The sequence below is a fragment of the Crocuta crocuta genome, unplaced genomic scaffold, assembly GCF_008692635.1.
Source record: "Crocuta crocuta isolate KB4526 unplaced genomic scaffold, BGI_CrCroc_1.0 scaffold218, whole genome shotgun sequence".
Taxonomy (NCBI): domain Eukaryota; kingdom Metazoa; phylum Chordata; class Mammalia; order Carnivora; family Hyaenidae; genus Crocuta; species Crocuta crocuta.
This window is the reverse complement of record NW_027533170.1, coordinates 7,043,900-7,062,284: the sequence shown is the minus strand read 5'-3', so window position 1 is coordinate 7,062,284 and position 18,385 is coordinate 7,043,900. Positions and strand designations below refer to the sequence as shown.

The 18,385-nt window shown below is 41.9% G+C and overlaps 1 pseudogene; it reads left to right on the top strand.

Moving 5' to 3' along the window:
* Window positions 1-11,710: 11,710 nt before the first annotated feature.
* LOC144216879 (uncharacterized) lies at window positions 11,711-16,691 on the top strand (annotated as a pseudogene).
* The last annotated feature ends 1,694 nt before the right edge of the window (window positions 16,692-18,385 follow it).

The following is an 18,385-nucleotide window of genomic DNA, read 5'->3' as shown; positions in this document are numbered from 1 at the left end:
TTCTGATGAATATTCAATATTTTGTCAAGTATTTAAATATTCAAATTAGAGAAATTTCTGGAAAGATGATAAAATAAGAGCAAATTTACCTTATTCCTATCCCTGAAAACTACAGAAATGAATAAAATATATCAAACATAGGAGGAAAATATCTATAATGAACTAGGAAATAGCTAAATGCTATGTCACAGATCAAAGAGTATCTTCTAGGTACAACATCATTTGAACCAAATTGAAGGGGGATACTCAGCTGACTCCTGTATCCTCAGATTGGGAAAGGAAAGATCTCAAAAATGGATATTAGTGGATTGGAAAGAGTCCCACTAGTAATCTTTAACTTGATGGATTAATCTCATGGGTGCATCAGAGAGAAATAGGGAGGACCCTGACTGGGACACATTTCTATTCCAAAAGATGTCAAGGATGATGGCAAGTGGCTACCCAATGTTCATAACCTGCTCCCAGAATAAGATGACTTTCAGAGTGGCCAGCACCATAAAAAGCACCCTCACAGAACCACTGAGTTCACATAACAGCGGATTCATCAGTTTTATAAGAAAAGATTTTATACAAAGCCTAGGTTTCTATGGAAAGGCCAAAAAAGAATGATAAACAAACAAAAATTAAAGAAAAAAAAAAGAAACCCAAAAACTAAGAGAGGAAAATGAAGGTTGTGGCAGAGATATTCTAAAGCAAGTGGTTTTGACCTTAAATGGTCAAGAAAGTCATTGTGAAAATGTGATAACTATCATTGTTCTTCTGCCTTGAGGAAAAGTCTAATTCTTGGTTTGCTCATAGAGAAAGAGATTGGAAAAATCCTGAAGTCATTTGCTCACATGCACCATTGACTCCAATTCTGTTTGAGTATTGTTTCCTTGTAACTCAAGTTAATGTTAGATCTTTGTGCATTAGTTCTTTGCAACCTAATCTAACGTTTTTACACCAGACAAGAAAAGGAATCGGTGAAGATGTGGAGCTTTGCCCAAGATTGCCATGGCTTAGGCCTTTTCTGCTTTCTGTATCCTGACATGATCAAGAATTGACCTGAAATTAAAAACATATTGGAAATTTTTGTCATTGGGGGATTTCCTTTTCCCCTGCCAGGATCTAATATGTGCGGGGGACCAGCTGTTCCTTACCGTTATTTCCTGTAGAGGTTCTGTGGTCCAAAGATGAAGCATTAGTTAGTTTATGGCTCTGCTATTCACTCAGGCACTTGACTTGGGGACAGTTTTCTTAATGTGTTTAAGACTGGCCTTTGTAAATAATTTTTTTAAAGTTTATTTATTTATTTTTTGAGAGAGATAGAGACAGCATGAGTTGGGTAGGAGCAGGGAGGGAGGGAGGGAATCCCAAGCAGGCTCTGAGTTGTCAGCACGATTCAGGGCTTGAACCCATAAAACGGAGATCATGACCTGAATCGAAACCAAGAGTCGGACACTTAACCAACTGAGCACCCAGGTGGCCCTGGATTTGCTTTTGTAAAACGCAGGTCATATGCACCTGGTAAATTGTGGGGATTAAATAAGATACCATGGAAAACACCTGTTTCAGAGTCTGGGCGAGAGAGGGCATTCCAATAATGCACTGTTGTTTCTTATTCAATAATAGGAGCTTGTAACTCATGAAATATGATAATGCCAAAAAGAACACTTCCTTCACTGAAGGGTTTTGTCCCTCTTAGGTAGTAGTCCACCCATGACATCTGTTACATTACTCTATATTCTTAAAATTAGCATAGCATAGCATTCTGCTGGACATTTTATGGAAATAATTAGAAATTTTATTTTTGGTTCCGATAATGGCCTCTGAGCATATGGAAGCCTCCTAATTCATTGGCAACAAGTTCATAAACTCTGTTGGATCTGCAGCTGTGAACCTACAGGACCCATCCTCTGGGTATTTTTAACAGATTTTTACTTGGTGATAATTAATAAATTAATAATTGGTGCTAAGAGAATTTAATTTATCATGCAAGGAGAAGCAGACACAGCAAGTAAGAAATGCTTGTTTCTACATGGGACATTGCTGTTAGAACAAAGGGAAAACTTGAAGAGTATCTTGACCTTGGCTAACATGCCAGCACGGTAGATTACTTATCCCCTGCCCCCTTGTGAAATGAGTAAAAGAAGTGTCCATTTTTAAACACTGATCACTGATGCAATGGAAGTCATTTGACTTCGTTGGAATAGTGGTATGATGGGAACTCTTGAATTATTAATGATTACTGCTTAAGTGTTACATTCATATAGAATACATCAACAGCCTTTTAAAGAAAAGTGATGCATATACTGTCTTTGAAAAGCTATTGATGTAGAAAGTTAAATTCTTCTACCTAATTGCTCTCCTTTACTGAGAAAGAGCTCTGTGTACAGTCTTGTCATCATTCTCAATGAGTACCCATGTTCAATATGATTGTAGGCACCCAAAAAGGAGAAGCTCAGAATCTATACAGTATTCTTTAAGGAGCTCTTTCAAGTTGTTTTGAATTAAATTTATTATTATTAGTAGTAGTATTTTTTAATGTCCAGGGATTGGGAACAGTTGTTTATCAGAGGTTATAGGTTACAGAGTTCTTCAGATAGAGTCATGACCTGGGAATGAGACTGTCCCAGTAAGAATAGTGCCTGTGACTTCATTAGTTTTTTCAGGAACTGGAGAAAGGAATAAGAAAGATGCACGAAGTAACTATTGTTTTTGTGCCTTTTATTTTCCTTCCTTCCATCGTTCCCTCTTTCTGTCTTTCCTTCCTTCCTTCCTTCCCTCCCTCCATTCCTTCCTTCTTTCTTTCTTTCTTAAACGATAAACTCCTGTGTGTGATCTGAAGCCACGTGAGAGGGTTTTAAGGTCCACATTGCCTGCTCAACATTTCCACCAGATGTCTTCAAAGAAAGCTAAACCACCATGTCTAAAACTCTACCAAGATTACTCTTGGGACCTCCCTCCCCACCCCATTCTCCCTTTTGCGTTTTCTAACTCAGCAAATGGCATCATAGTTCCTCCAGATGTGCATGTCGGGAATTGGACGTTGTTCTTAACCTGGGTACATCCTTTGGCTTTGACCTCCACAACCACAACTGACCATTTTACTTCTGGATATCTTCCAAATAGATCTGTTTCTCTCCCCCTTTATTGCCACCACCCTAGAGGAGCCATTAGCATATCTCACCTGGGCTACCACTGGGGCCACATAATGGGTCTCTCCCTTTCCACTTTTCCCTGCTAGTGGACTCTCTGCAACTCAAGTTACCATTTAAAACCTAACTGGATCATGTCACTGACCTATCTTAAATCTTTGCAGTTGAGATAAAGCCTGTCTGATCTGGACCCTGCTTCTCTCTCCAGATTTGTCTGCTTGCTACATACTGTCTTCTTAGGATCCTTTAGTCATGCTCCTTCCAAAACAGAGATGTCATCTCAGTTAACTCCTTCAGACCTCAGAGTAAAAGTTACTCCTGGGAAGATCACAGACACTTTAGGCTTAGTCAGATCTCCATTATGTGCTTTTATTGCACCAGGTACTTTTTCTTTGAACATTTGTCACACACATTCACTGTGGGATTGCTTGCTCAATATTGTTTGTTGCAGGTACCCTACTGGGTCCCCATTGTGACATGCTGCTTGGGACATTGTAGCCTTTCTCCTTTTTACATTAATTCCTTAGCTCCATTCATGGCTCTTTTCTTTATTTTTCTTTTCTTTTTTGAGAGAGAGAGAGAGAACATGGGTGTGTGCAAGTTGGACAGAGACAGAGAATCCCATGCCGACTCCACGCCCAGCATGGAGCCTGTCACAGGTCTTGATCCCATGACCGTGAGATCATGACCTGAGCCGAAATCAAGAGTTGGATGCTTAACCAACTGAGCCATGCAGGTGCCCCATGGCTCTCTCTCTTTTTTTTTTTTTAATTTTTACTGTTTATTTCTTTTTGAGAGAGAGACAGAGTGTGAGTGTGAGAGGGGCAAAGAGAGAGGGAGACACAGAATCTGAAGCAGGCTCCAGGCTCTGAGCTGTTGGCACAGAGCCTGACGCGGGGCTCAAACTCAGAGATGGCGAGATCATGATCTGAGCTGAAACTGGACGCTTAACTGACTGACACCCACGTGCCCCTCCCGTGGCTCTTTTCTGTGTGTCATCTTCAAGGTTGATTTCGGGGGAGGAAGCAAGAGCCTATGATAATTAGCTATCTTGTCAGGATTTCCATTCCCTATAGTTTTTCATAAATGGTGTTTTAGTGGCATCTGTAATTGTAATGATGTGCCACAGAATGAAATATCCAGTAAGGCAGGGAAAGCTAAACAATAGTATTGAGGATCATACACAGGTGGTAAAGCTAGAAGAAAAGCAGTAAGGGGGTTGCCATAGAAGTCAAGATAGATTGTATCTTCGTGGAGAGAAAAGGGATTGTAACTGGGAAGGGACAGGGTGGGGCTTTGGACATAGGGCAATTGTTTATTTCTTGGCATGGATGATCATCAGGACGAGCTACATAAATTGTGGAGTCTATACAGCATGGAAATGTGGGACCTCTTGTTTTTAAAATTATTAGAAATATCAAGACAGTGACAGCAGGTCATCAGACCAAGCATGGAGCCCTTCTAAGTGGGGTTTCCTGTGTAACTGCACCTCCATGAAGTCAGCCTTGGGGGTTATTGTGGCAATAAGTTGTTAAACTATGTATATTTATATTTGTGTTTTATGTATTTTCCTCTTTTTTGTTTCACAATGAAAGAGATGAAAATAATTGAATAGAATGAGAACTAAAAAAACATTAAAAAAAAAACAGATTAGAACCCTATATAATGACTTTGAGGAACTCTGACTGATTAGGAAAAGGAACAAAAGTAAAGAGATATGAATAAAAAGATCTGTATAAAAATAGAAAGCCTCAAAGGAGAAGACAAAAGTAAACAGAGAAGTAAATATTTTATGGAATAATGACTGAGAACTTTCCAGAATGAGCAAAAATTAGAAAGAATTCATAGAGTACAGAATAGGAAAAGTAAGAAGAAGCCTACACCTAGATATACTGTCTTAAAATTTAAGGATCAAGAAGCAGTTAAAATTCTAAAAGCCTCCAGGAAGAAAAAACAGAGAACTCATAAAGGAACAAGAATAAAGTTGATGCTTGTTTCTCTTCCATGACATGGAGTTCAAGAACATAATGGGGAAATGGTTTTAAAGTGTTAAAGGAAAAGTCCTTTAAACTTAGATTCTTACTTTTAGCTAAACTAGTAGTTTTAAAATGTTTTGATATTGGAACTCCTTAGCATTCTTAAAAATCATTGAGGAAGGACCCAAAAGAGATGTCATTTATGTGAATTACGTCTATCAATCTATCAATACTTAATGTAGTCAATATTAAAAATGAAAAAAATTAAGAATTATATTACTTCATTTAAAAAGGCACTAATTACATTTTAACACAAATAGCATACTTAAAATGACAAATACCTACATATTTTGAAGCAAAATGCAATTAGTGAGAGGAATGGCCTTGTAATTACATGACTTGACTTGGAAATATGGGAAAGGCTTTATCTCCAAGGTGTTTGTCAAGAACAATAAGCAGCAATTGTTTGACATCTCAGCTGCCTTAAGCTGTATACTAATTGGGACAAACAAGCCTGGCCATAAACTTAGAAGGAAAAGTTAGGAAAGAAGATATACATAAGGGGCTTTGAAAAGCTCTAACTTATTCCTGAGAATCTAGAAGGCCATCTGCCAGGCTGTGAGCATACCCAGAAAAGACCTGAGAAGGCCTCAGTCTCTCACCCGTGGTTGACCTTGAAGCCCTGGGCAAGCAGGAGAGGAAGGCTAAGGCAGAATTGTAATGTTTTGAGCATTGAACATGTGCTCCAACCCAAACCCAGAGCCTCATCAAAGCTTTCAATCTCCTCTTAAAATGGTTCTGAGAGGAGGAGACACAGTTGGGGCTAAACAAAGATGCATTACGCCTAGAAAATTAATGTTTTGGAGGCACCTGGGTGGCTCAGTCGGTTAAACATCCGACTTCAGCTTAGGTCATGATCTCGCCATCTGTGAGTTCAAGCCCCACGTCGGACTCTGTGCTGACAGTTCAGAGCCTGGAGCCTGCTTCGGATTCTGTGTCTTCCTGTCTCTCTGCCCCTCCCCCACTCACACTCTGTCTCTGTCTCCCAAAAATGAATAAATGTTATAGAAAAGAAAAAAAAAAAAAGAAAATTAGTGTTCTTTTGGTGGCTGGGAGAGGATATGNCCCCTCCCCCACTCACACTCTGTCTCTGTCTCCCAAAAATGAATAAATGTTATAAAAAAGAAAAAAAAAGAAAATTCGTGTTCTTTTGGTGGCTAGGAGAGGATATGAACATACTCAGACAGTTCTGTCTTCTCTACAGATCCTGCTCTAGTGGTGGTTTCATTGCAGTTTTCTCTTCTCTGTCTACACATTCTCTAGGGTGGTTCTGGAGGCTTCTGAAATAAGAATGTGGATCATAAGAGGACACCAGTTTATCTCACAATGAATACCCTAGCATGAGGCTTTATTCCCACTAAACAAAAGTCAGGAAACAAAAACAAACAAAGGAAAGAAACCACTTATTTGGTTTTAAAGAATAAAAATGGCCTCTGAGGTGGAGTGGAATCTAGGACAACAGTGTTCTAGAGAAATCAAGAATCAAGAAAAATAAATAATGGTGAAAGCACACAGGAAACGAAGCCTGGGCTTACAGCTCAAAGCAAAAAGCCTACATCAAAAATAAAAACTTTCTTGGGGCACATGGGTGGTTCAGTCGGTTGAGTGTCTGACTCTTGGTTTTGCCTTAGGTCATGATCTCACAGTCATGGGTTCAAGCCCTGCTTCAGGCTCCGCATTGAGCGTGAAGCCTGCTTGGGATTTTGTCTCTCCCTCTCTTTCTGCCCTTCCCTAGCTGGCACATGCTCTCTCTCTATTTCTCTCTGTCCCTCAAACAATAACAACAAAAACAGCAACAAAACTTTCAGGTGGTTCAAGTTACATAAGAAGCATGCCATTAGCTGAACAAGTTATAAATAAGGAGGACTCCAACATGTACTGGGAAATCTTTTTCCATTTAGGCTCGTAAAACCAAGCTCTGTCATTTAAGGGTTTATCCTTTGAGAAAACAAGCCAGTATCAATACAGTTGTCTTGGTCTGGCAATTCTCTTTCACTCTTGACAGTGCAGACGGTGAGCAAGGAGACTACAGCTCTCTCCCTTAATCCATAAGATAAGTGGGTCATGTCTCCTTGGGGTCTACTGTACCCTTTAAGCATTTTAAATCCTAATGTGGACAGGACTGGGGAAGGGAGACAATGATTCATGTGAGTTTTTTCATCCTGTTGTTCAATGTTAGACTTGTCCCATTCCTGAAGTGTAACTATTTTTGGAGGTTGGGAAAGGGAGTTGTATTGAATCCTCTAGGTTTACTTCCTGCTCAGTGGTAGGGTGAAGGAGCCCTGTGCGTGCCTTCCTTCCCACACCTAGGAGTTACATGTATTGGAGACCAAAGCAACCAACAGATGACTTAACATCGCCATTCAACACTGCCATCAAGTGTTGACAGAGAAATCCTTTAGAACTGGTTGAATGGAAGACGTTATTACTGTTTTTCAAATTCAACCAGGCACTGACATGATACTAGGCACTGAGCTAGGTGCTTACACATCTACTATTTCGTTTTATTCTTAGCATTATTATTTCCTCCAAAGCTCCAATGGGAAATTAAGTGATACTGTAAGCCATTTGTGGGTGAAATTGCTGCCAAATGCTTAAATTCAGAGCTTTAATGAACGGTTTAATTCAAGCCTGAGCTGAACCAATCCCAAGTGCCCTCCTATTTCCTGTTCATATGGTGTTGTTTTCACCTCTTTCCTTGAATCTCGCACAAAAGGTCTTGGGTCTGAGACCTTGTCACTGTGAGCCCTGGAACACGCAGACAGATTTGAAATGAACAAATTCTGTAAGGACACCAGGACTGACCTACTCTTGTCAAAAAGTATATTTACTAAAAAAACAAACAAACAAAAAAACCCAAAACTAATTTATTACATTGATCCAGCTAAGAAGTTTGCATCCAATAACTTTTGAGATTTCCAAGCTGCTTTTAAAACCCCCAAGAAAGAAGAGCCAGACATGTGGCTGCCTACAATGAGATTTTATAAGTAGGGAAATGCATCCCTGAAGCTTAACTTGGATTCCCCCTCCAAATAAGAGGTTGACAGAGGGGCCAGGATAAAGACCAAGCGCTTTGGGGCTCTCAGGGAGGCAGGACCTCAACCTATGTCTCTAGTCATGTTCCAACTCCTGGTAGAAGTTACCTTCTAAAGGCCATGGATGGATTTACTGCCTCAGTTTGTAACCCTTACTCCATCTCATTAAGTGGAAGGCATTTGGGCTCAGAGGTAATATGGTACTTCCAAGCAGGTGAGGGTTCACGCCAGGGAGGAATGGGGGGCATTCATGTGGTCGCGTGCAAGGTGAGGAGGAAGGACAACTAGAGTACAATAAAACCTTGGATTGCGTGGGGCACCTGGGTGGCTCAGTCGGTTGAGCGTCCGACTTCGGCTTGTGTCATGATCTCATGGTTTGTGGGTTCGAGCCCTGTGTCGGGCTCTGTGCTGACAGCTAGCTCAGAGCCTGGAGCCTGCTTCAGATTCTGTGTCTCCCTGTCTCTCTGACCCTCCCCTGCTCATGCTGTCTCTTTCTCTCTTTCAAAAACAAAAACAAACAAACAAACAAAAAAACCTTGGATTGCGAGTAACTTGTTCTACAAGTGTTCCACAAGTTGAGCAAACATTTCTAATAAATTTTACCTTGATAAACAAGCGATGTCTTGCAATACAAGTAGTACCTGACACTGAACGTCACATGATCACAACTGAGCCAATGGTTTCTTCTCCCTCTCATTGCAGGATTGTGGGTGCTCATCAGTGCAACATCACATTCCTTCAAATCCTCAAAAGGAGGAAAAAGCAAGTGTCATTGGACAGGTTCCTTGTTAAAGTTGCATGAAGAGAAAAAGATTCCATTGAGTCAACAAATAGCAGTGATTCTGTGAGAGATAGTGAAGGTCGTCCTACACAATAACTCTCCTCTCTCTTGTCTCCCTCACACCAGCACAAAGGTTTTCAAAGGTAGGTACAGGTTAATTCTTTTTTTATACTTTGTAGTTTCTTTATTATTTTGTATTATATTACAGTATTGTAATTATTTTTATGTGAATACTTTTGGGTTGTGGAATGAATCATGTGAGTTTCCATTATTTCTGGCGAAATAATGAGGAAATTTGCTTTTATATACAAATGCTTTGGATTACAAGCATGTTTCTAGAATGAATTATGCTCACAAACCAAGGTTTTACTGTATCCTCTAACTTCCCCATCAGGACCCTTCACTTCGCTTAATCAGTCAGGAGCTGGGGTGAGACCCTGGAGGTCCTGGCTGTCCTTCCCTGTCTCATGTTGTAAAGTTTCAACCTGTTCTGAATGTTTAATGCGTGTTCAGAGTGATACCTGTCATTGCTGGGCTGATTTCTGAGAAGGCAAAGAGCCCTTTGGGCTCAGCTGTCACCAAGAGTAGTAGCTGTCACCTGGGGCAGGCAGGGAGGTGTCACATTGGGAGCAAGATGATTTAGCCTTAGAGACAGGGGTCCTGGGGTCCTCCTCCACCTCCTCCAATCCAATGTGAGGAGGGTGTCCCTGAGGCTGTGGAAGTGGATGTATAGCAGGCGAAAGTGTGCCTTCCAGGACTGGGACCTTAAGAAGAAAATGAAAGCCTCAGTCATACATAAGCAAGTCCAAGAGCATGTTTGAGGAACGTTTTATATTCAGAGCAAGGACACAGCTCTGGGTGTGTGTGTGTGTGTGTGTGTGTGTGTGTGTGTTTATGTTGCAGTAAAATATATATAATATAAAAATTTCCCTTTTAACAATTTTTTAAAGTTTATTTATTTATAGTGAGAGAGAGGAGCGAAGGAGAAAGCACAAGCAGGGGAGGAGCAGAGAGAGAGGGAGAGAATCCCAAGCAGGATCCGTGCTGTCAGCACAGAGCCCCATGTGGGGCTCGATGTCACAAAATGTGAGATCATGATCTGAGCCAAAACCAAAAGTTGAACACTCAACTGATGGAGCCACTGAGGTTCGCCTTAAGAAGTTTTAAGTGCACAGCTCATTGGCACTAAGCGCATTCACAGTCTTGTGTAACCATCACCACTGTCCAAATCCAGAACTTTTCCATCTTCCCATACTGTAACTCTACTCATTGAACACTAACTCCCTATTCTTCTCTCTCCCCAGCTTTTGGCAACCTCAGTTCTTTCTGTCTCTGTGAATTTGAATATTTGGGTACCCCAAATAATATTTGTCCCTTTGTGACTGGTTTATATCACTTACCACGACATCAAGTTTCATTTATATTGGAGCATGTGTCATGATTTCCTTCCTTTTTAAGGCTGGGTAATATTCCATTGTATGAATAGCCCACTTTGCTTATCCATCCACCTGTTGATATACATTTGGGTTGTTCCCACCATTCAGGTCTTGTGAATAATGCTACATGAACATGGGTGAATAGCTATCTGTTTAGGAGCTTAGGGGTTTAAAGAATTTTTTTATTTTTTAATTAAGTAGGCTGTATGCCCAGTGTGGGTCCTTAGCTCACAATCCTCAGATCAAGAGTCACATGCTGTACTGACTGAGCCAGCCAGGTACCCCAGGACCTTAGTGTTTTTTACTTTGCAAGATTACATGATGTCTACAGTTTGGGTGGGGTTGGAGCATTATTCTTACTTGGGTTAATGTTTTCATCCTTGAAGAATCTCCCAGCATAAGAGCAAGGAGGATCTTCTCAAGTGCTTGGACACAGCCTGGTAGTCTGAAGCACAGAACCTATAAATTAATGCTGGTTGTAACATTTTTTTCTGATGACAGTTCTTTCTCAGATTAGTCTGCTGTTGGTCAACTTTAGAGAGTGTTGGTTGGTTTGAGTTCCCAAATCCTGACCAACCTTCTTGGCTTTAGCCTCCTGTGTCTTAGGAGGCAGCTCAGGGTTCTGTGCCTGGGTGTTGAGTGCCCAGCAGTTCCAGACTTGGGTCTGCCCCCCCCATCCCCAACTTCCCACTACACACACCTTGTTGGGCTTTCCCTCAGAACGAGGCAGTTCTCATCATGCACCGAAGCCACTGTCATTTCTGTGCATCTTCTGCATGTCATTAGAGCAACTCATGCTGCTTCTCTTCGGTGCACTGTATTCATTTTGCCGACTTCAGAAGAATGAAGCTCTTAGGCATTTGCTTCTGCCTTCCTATTGTTGTTGTTGATACTGAGAGAAACTGTGGAGGTAAGTTTCTCACCCATGAAAATCCACACCCCAAATATGCTATTAGACCATCAGAAGCATATCATCTGGGGTAAAAATGCCTCGGAAATGAAATGATACCTCAAGCAAAGTGTTGCTAAATGTTAAGAAGAAGATGAAGAACACTTTCTGGCATTCGTTTAATTATTCCTAGTAGTTTTATACCCAGAGTGAAAGACTTACATGTACCTGTTATTACTCTAGAGAGCGATCAGTGAAAAAGCTCATAAGTGCCATAAGTGATAAAAGAACAATCCTGAAGTTGAATAGGGGAATGTTTTAAAGAAGGAAAAAAAGTAGAAGCAGTATTTACATAAAAGAGTCATAGAAAATACGCACCCACTACAGCCGTTAAATATGAATGCAGCTGGGTCATTTCTGGGCAGCAGGGAACCGAGTGGCCAACGCCTGCAGAGCAACAGGCCTAAGTTTTATGGTGACTCCTGCGACACATACCTCATCCATGGCTTTACAGCTGTGAGAAAGACACACTGCTGCAGTAGGAAACACAAAGAGACTGTGAAAGACTACTATCAGAACTGGATCTGATCAACAAAACAGCCGCAGCATTTCAACAAGGAAAGAGACTTCCTACTCCATTCTCTGCTCCTCCTCCAGGGCCAATGATCCTGCCTCCCCCCGGTCTCCTGGGTCCTTCTCGCCCTGGTATGATACCAGCAACCCATATGGGGGGCCCTTCCATGATGCCAACGATGGGTCCTCCTCCCCAGGGTTGATGCCAGTGGGACCAGCTTCTGGAATGAGGCTTATTAGAGGCTGTACACCTCTAATGCATGGACCACCCCCCCATGATGAGACCTCCAACCCATCCCATGGTGGTGCCCAGGAATGACTTGATCAGACAGATAAGGGGAGACAAGAGCCTCTTTATATCCATTTTATATTATTACTTCATCTACTTCACCAGGATATCCTGGTGCTCTGACTTTGTATGCTTTCTAATAGTATGACAAGGAAGACTTACTCCCCCTTCCTATCGAAGAGAGAATAGTTTTGGCAGGGGAGTAGTGGGCCAGAAAGAAAAAAAAAAAAAGGAGCAACTTTCATTTGTATTGTGAAATGTGAAAATAAAATAAAGTCCACTGTATTAGTTAGAAAAAAGTTAAGAAAAAATAATTGCAACTGGAGTGGTATTCTTTTTTAATTTTTTAAATGTTTTATTTATTTCTGAGAGAGAGAGAGAGACAGCATGAGCAGGGGAGAGTCAGAGAGATAGGGAGATAGAGAATCTGAAACAGGCTCTAGGCTCTGAGCTGGCTGTCAGCACAGAGCCCGATGCGGAGCTTGAACCCATGAACCATGAGATCATGACTTGAGCCGAAGTCAGACGCTTAACCGATTGAGCCACCCAGGTGCCCCTGGAGTGGTATTCTTAAAAATATTTGTTTTTCTTTTTTATCTTTTTCCAAGTATTTTCCCTCTATACCCTGAGGGATTCATATGGCTGAGGTGAGGTATTCATAAGGGGTGTGGCATTCATAGGGGGTTGTAACAGTAGGAGTATAAAGAGTATAAACAATTAACATTCAATTTCTGCCATTGAAGACAGAATTTTGCAGGAAAGGGGCAAGACAGACTTTGTTGAGGAGGAGACAGTTTTCTCACATTGTAAGGACGTCAAGAACCAAATGGGGAGAACTTGGATCAGAGTATCAGAGTTTCTTCCAGAAAGGTAAATAAACCCTCCTATCTACCTATAAATCCGTGAGACTTGCTGCCCTAAGGATGGAATAAAATCCTATTTCCTGAGGGGTTTTGGGATAAAGAAGACAAGAGAGGCAGAGTATTTTAGGAATGAGAGACATCTCAACGTCTCCTCTCTGCCTTAAAATATTGAAATAATATAAAGGGAATGCCAAGGGAAGGGAGTGCATCCTTGATATTTTGTTGTTGAGGATTGGGGATTATTTGGAATTTCCCCCCTAATTTGTGGCAGAAGCCACATCTAATTAAACTCAGTGACCCACTGGTGTTAGGCATAAAAGAGGAACCTAAGCTCAGCTATCCTACTCACCTTTGTTTAGTGGAGGGCCTAGAGAAGATCTAGAAACGTCCAAAATCTCTAGGAAGTCCATGAAATTTTGCTAAGAGCCTAACCGAGGAAGTTTCTCTAGATTGGGATGGAGGTTGGGGGTTAGTTACCATGCCGCTGAATGCTGTGAGGCAGAGCCCATGGGCCAGGATCATATGTGTGATCAGGAGACATGTGTTGGGGAGGAAAAATTTTACCCTGCCTTTCACAGTTCTTCTGGCTTGTTGTCTTAGAATTAAACTGATATTAGATTAACAGGAGAAAGTCAAATTTAATTTTGCGTTTATGGGGAATGCACATAAACCTGAGATTCCAAAGACAGTGCAGCATAATGAGGTATACATATCATCCTGAACTAAGAAGAGGGTAGGGATCTGGAACTTCAGAGGGAGGGAGTTCAATTCATAGGCAGATGAAAGGAGTAAATGTTTGGTACACAACATTTGTTGAGCTGTTCAGAAACAATGGGACCAAGAGAGGACTTTGATTAAACATGTCTTGCTAGGTTCTTCCCTGTCTACCACATTTAGTTCATAATATAATGTAGTGATATATGATGATAGCTCTCTTTCTGGAGCAGGTCCTCTATCCCTAGTGGTTCAGGGGAAGGTCAGAGTTTCTTCCAGAGTCTTTTGGGCCTTGATTGCTCTTAGCTTGAAATAATTGGCATGTCAGAGTGGTACAACTAGGGGTGACTTACCCCACAACACTTCCTGGAACGTAACCACCCAGTGAGCACTGCTAGGCCCAGAGCAAGCCAAAGAGGCCAAACCACAAATTATACCAAGCACCATAATTATAAGTGTAAGTTTGTGCTATAAATGTAAGCATAGAGGCCCCTGGGTGGCTTAGTTGGTTAAGCATCAGACTCTTGGTTTTGGCTCAGGTTATGATCTCACAGTTCGTGGGTTTGAGCCCCATGTCAGGCTCTGGACTCAGTGTGGAGCTTGATTGGGATTCTCTCTCTCTCTCTCTCTCTCTCTTCTCCCCCCCCCAATCTGCCCTCTCTCCTCTCCCTCTCTCAAAAATAAATAAATAAACATTAAAAAAAATAAATGTAAGCATAGAGAGAAGTGACCAGTCCAAATAGTGCGGCAGTTGATATAGACATAAGAAAATCAAAAGGACACACCTAGACCATAGATCCCTTTCTCCACTGAAGGCATGAAGGCACATGGGGAGATTTCTGAAAGCCTGGCATTATCCCAAAGTCCCAAGCAGAAATCTAGCTGTGTCTCCTAAGATCCTGGCCAGGGGCTCTGCCATGCAGTCTTCCAAAGAGATGTTACCTCAAGAGATACCTCAACGTCTCAGATAGGGAGATGGCTAGATTTCACTAAGACGTAAATGTTTTCCCTCTGCTACTACTGGCTGGTGGGTGCTTGTGGGCATGATCAGAAGAATTATAGGCAAGTTTTTTTTAAAAAATGTACATTTTCTTCACCCATCTGAGTGAAGGGTGAGAAATTTATAGCTCCAAGAAATCAATCAAATACTTTAAAAATACAAACTATATAATGTGCCAAATGATAGCCACAACATTTAGGGTAAGAGACTGCTTGTGACATTTCAAATTCTAGAAATGTGTTGAGAAAATGGTATAAATGTGGGAGGGGGTTGATTCTAACTGGTACCTTACCAGGTAGGGAATAAGAACTATTCCTAAAGCTGGTGAGTGTAGAAGTGAGAGCACGACTCCTTTGTTCCCTGCGCTGGAGGGCTTGGTCAAGTTGCTGGACTCCTTAGTGTCTTCACCTGAAGACAGAAGGATCCAACAGTTCCCTCGGGTGGTTTTAATATGTACAAACGGTTTAGTAAGTGCTCATAAATATTCACTCATTGAAAAAGGTGAATCATCTATTGCCTTGTGTGAGGTCATAAACTGGAGGGAACTGCCTGGGAGGGGTTTCTTTGTGTGTGGGTGGGTGGGTGCATGGTGAATGTCCTTTGGGGGTCTGTGTACTTGGCTGTACTTTATTCTGAATCTGCGCATTGTTCAGTAGATGGTGATACATGGTTTCATCTGGTGAGGACAGAGCAGAAAAAGACAACGACATCAATGAGTCATTAGCAAGAATCCTGTTGTGCTTGATCACAAGAATACCAAGCACGCTCCACACTGTCAGCACAGAGCCCGATGTAGGGCTCGAACTCATGAAGCGTGAGATCATGACCTGAGTGGAAGTCAAGAGTCAGACATTTAACTGATTGGCCCATCCACATGCCCGTCAAAACAAGATGATTTCTTAAAATGGCTGCCGGCTGTCTCTCTCTGCGAAACCCAAAGTCCTCACCCAAGAGCTAAAGTGTGGGGGTTGTTGTTGGGGACAAAACTTCCCAGCAAGGCTGCTCTGCTTTTCTGAGGTGTGGTTAAGCACAGCACCTAATATGGATATTCTGATCCTTACTTCTCACTGGAGAATTAAGGAAACAAGCTCTAGCTGACTTGTCATTTTTAATTGAGTGGTTGTATACTCAGCATACTTCCTGGGAAGAAGGAAAGAAAGAAAAAGAAAAACCCAGACAATTTTTCCTATCTGTCTTGTGTTTCTGCCTGTCTTGTGAACAGAGACACTGAGTGACTTTGCCTTGGGCTATCTTTTCAATGATGTTTGTCTAGAAAACAGCCTTGGAAGACAGAGACAATGTGTCCCTCTGGAACACAATGTGTCCCTTACTGGAACACAGTAAGTAGGCACGCTTACTGTCCTTGTAAAAGGCTGGGTTCGTGCAGCACACCTGTTAACCTGAAAATAAAGAGGCACAATGAGAGGCAAATGTGTGTTTATTGCGGATAAAAACGTTGCGGTCCAGGGAGTACAGATTCAGGTAGGAATCCAAATAGTGTTCTGCTTGTAGGGTGAATGCAAGAGGTTTTTATGAGGAAAGATAGGGGGCAGCTACCTGAGGTGAAGAAAAGAAAGAAAAAAACTTTCTATGGGCATGTGTGTGTTAATGGCTCTGCTACTCTGGGTTATACATTGACCGGCTACTGAGTCCATCCTCAGAACGTCTCCTACTTCCCACTTTCTTCCACTGCCTTTCCGGGCAATTGCTTAAAATGACTGCTCACTCCAAAGGTGGAGAAGGCAGTTTCTCTGCAGTACCTGCTCCATTTTAAAATGGCTCCAGTGACGTCAGCTTTGCACGCACTCCCCCGTGTGCAGGTGGGTGTCCCGTGAATCTCTCTGCATCGCCCTCCGGGAACTGGGCCTCAGAGAATTGGCACAAGAAAATGCAAATATTCTGGCAGCTGCCATTGCTGTGAGTGACCAGCTGTTTTGACTCTGACCCGGGCGTTTTGCATCTTCTTGTTAGTCTGTCTTGTTGAACAGTGGTCTTGGTTCTTCAATTCCCCACAAAGTGGGGGATGTGGCTATCAAATGAAGAGAGCCAGAAGGAAGATAGCGAGCACAAAGCAGTTTATTAAGGAGAGTACGCTGTCAAGAAGGGAGAGTGATCAGGCACAAGAGGTGTCATCTGCACTGGGATAGGGGCTGTCTCTTCTTTTTGTGTTTGCCTAGATTATGGGTCAAGGTGACTGAGGTTGGTTACAGTCATCTACAGGATTCCTCCTACCAGGTGGAAGAAGGAGTTTCTTGGCCCTACAAGGTTCTTACCAGAACTGTCATGGCTGTCCTTCCCCAGGAGGGGTTAAAACCACAATGTAAATAAATTATAATGAAGCTATGGGTTACCCTGGGGTAGAGGTAACCCATCTCACAAGAGATGACCTTGTGACCTTGTGTTCTGCTCCTGCTCCCTCCCACCCCCCCAGCTGGAAACTGTAAGGCCAGGATGTTAAAAGCCACACAGTGAGGACGTTGTGCCCTCAGGCTTCTAATGTGTCACCTATTTATCACCGCCTTTGCCTCCGGCTCTTGTCTAACTAACTGCCCACTCAATTACTCTGTCAAGGATTTGTAACTGCGGCCAAATGAGAGTGGATCTTCCAAGGGAAGCTGAGTGCAGTTACCTGAAAAGGGAGTGGATTCAGGGCAAAGAATGACCAGACATCTGCCCCCATAAGATGTATAGTTTCATATCTGTGGTTCTCTCCTATTGATTTTCTTGCTTAGTGGCTCTTCATATCTGAGTGCTAGTGACCCCTCATGGCCAAGCAAATCTCTCTCCCCCAGGATAGCCCTTGGACCTCTTGATATCTCACTCCTGGAAAAACGCACTGTACAAAGTAGGCACTTAGGGGTATCTGGGTGGCTCAGTCGGTTAGGTGTCCAACTCTTAATTTCAGCTCAAATCAGTATCTCACGGTTGGTGAGATTGAGCCCTGCATCCAGCTCTGCACTGACAGTGTGGAGCCTGCCTGAGATTCTCATTCTCTTTCTGTCTGCCCCTCCTCTGCTCTCTCTCTCTCAAAATAAATAAATAAACATTTTAAAAAATTTATTTTAAAAATACAGTAGGCACTCAGTAATATATGATGGCTATTGATGACTTTGATCTGAGTTCTCCTGTGTCCTCTGGCTATATGACTTTGGAAGACAGACAATATGGTATTTGGGATTTATTAAAGTCTTTGGCAAATATTAAATTATGATATAGAAGTCTTATTAATCTCATAAATATGTGTTAAAACAAACAGTTGATAAATAGCTTGTTACTGGCGTCAAACTTCTAATGTGGGGAGAATCACTTAGTAATATAAAATAGACATAAAATAGCTAAAATCTTTCTTTTGGTAAATATAAACTGATACATTCTGTTCTGGGCTTTTGGTTCATGCAATAACTTTTGGTTATGCCCTTTCTGAGAACTTTAAGATTCAGTGTGAGTGGAGATGCACACGGGAAATATAAAGTTTCTTTATTTTGAGAGCGAAAAAGAGTGCGAGTGGGAAAAGGGCATAGAAAGAGAGAGAGAATCTCAAGCAGGCTCTGTGCTGCCAGGCAGAGCCTGACGCTGGGCTCTACCTCATGAACCATGAAATCATGACCTAAGCCAAAATCAAGATTCAGGCG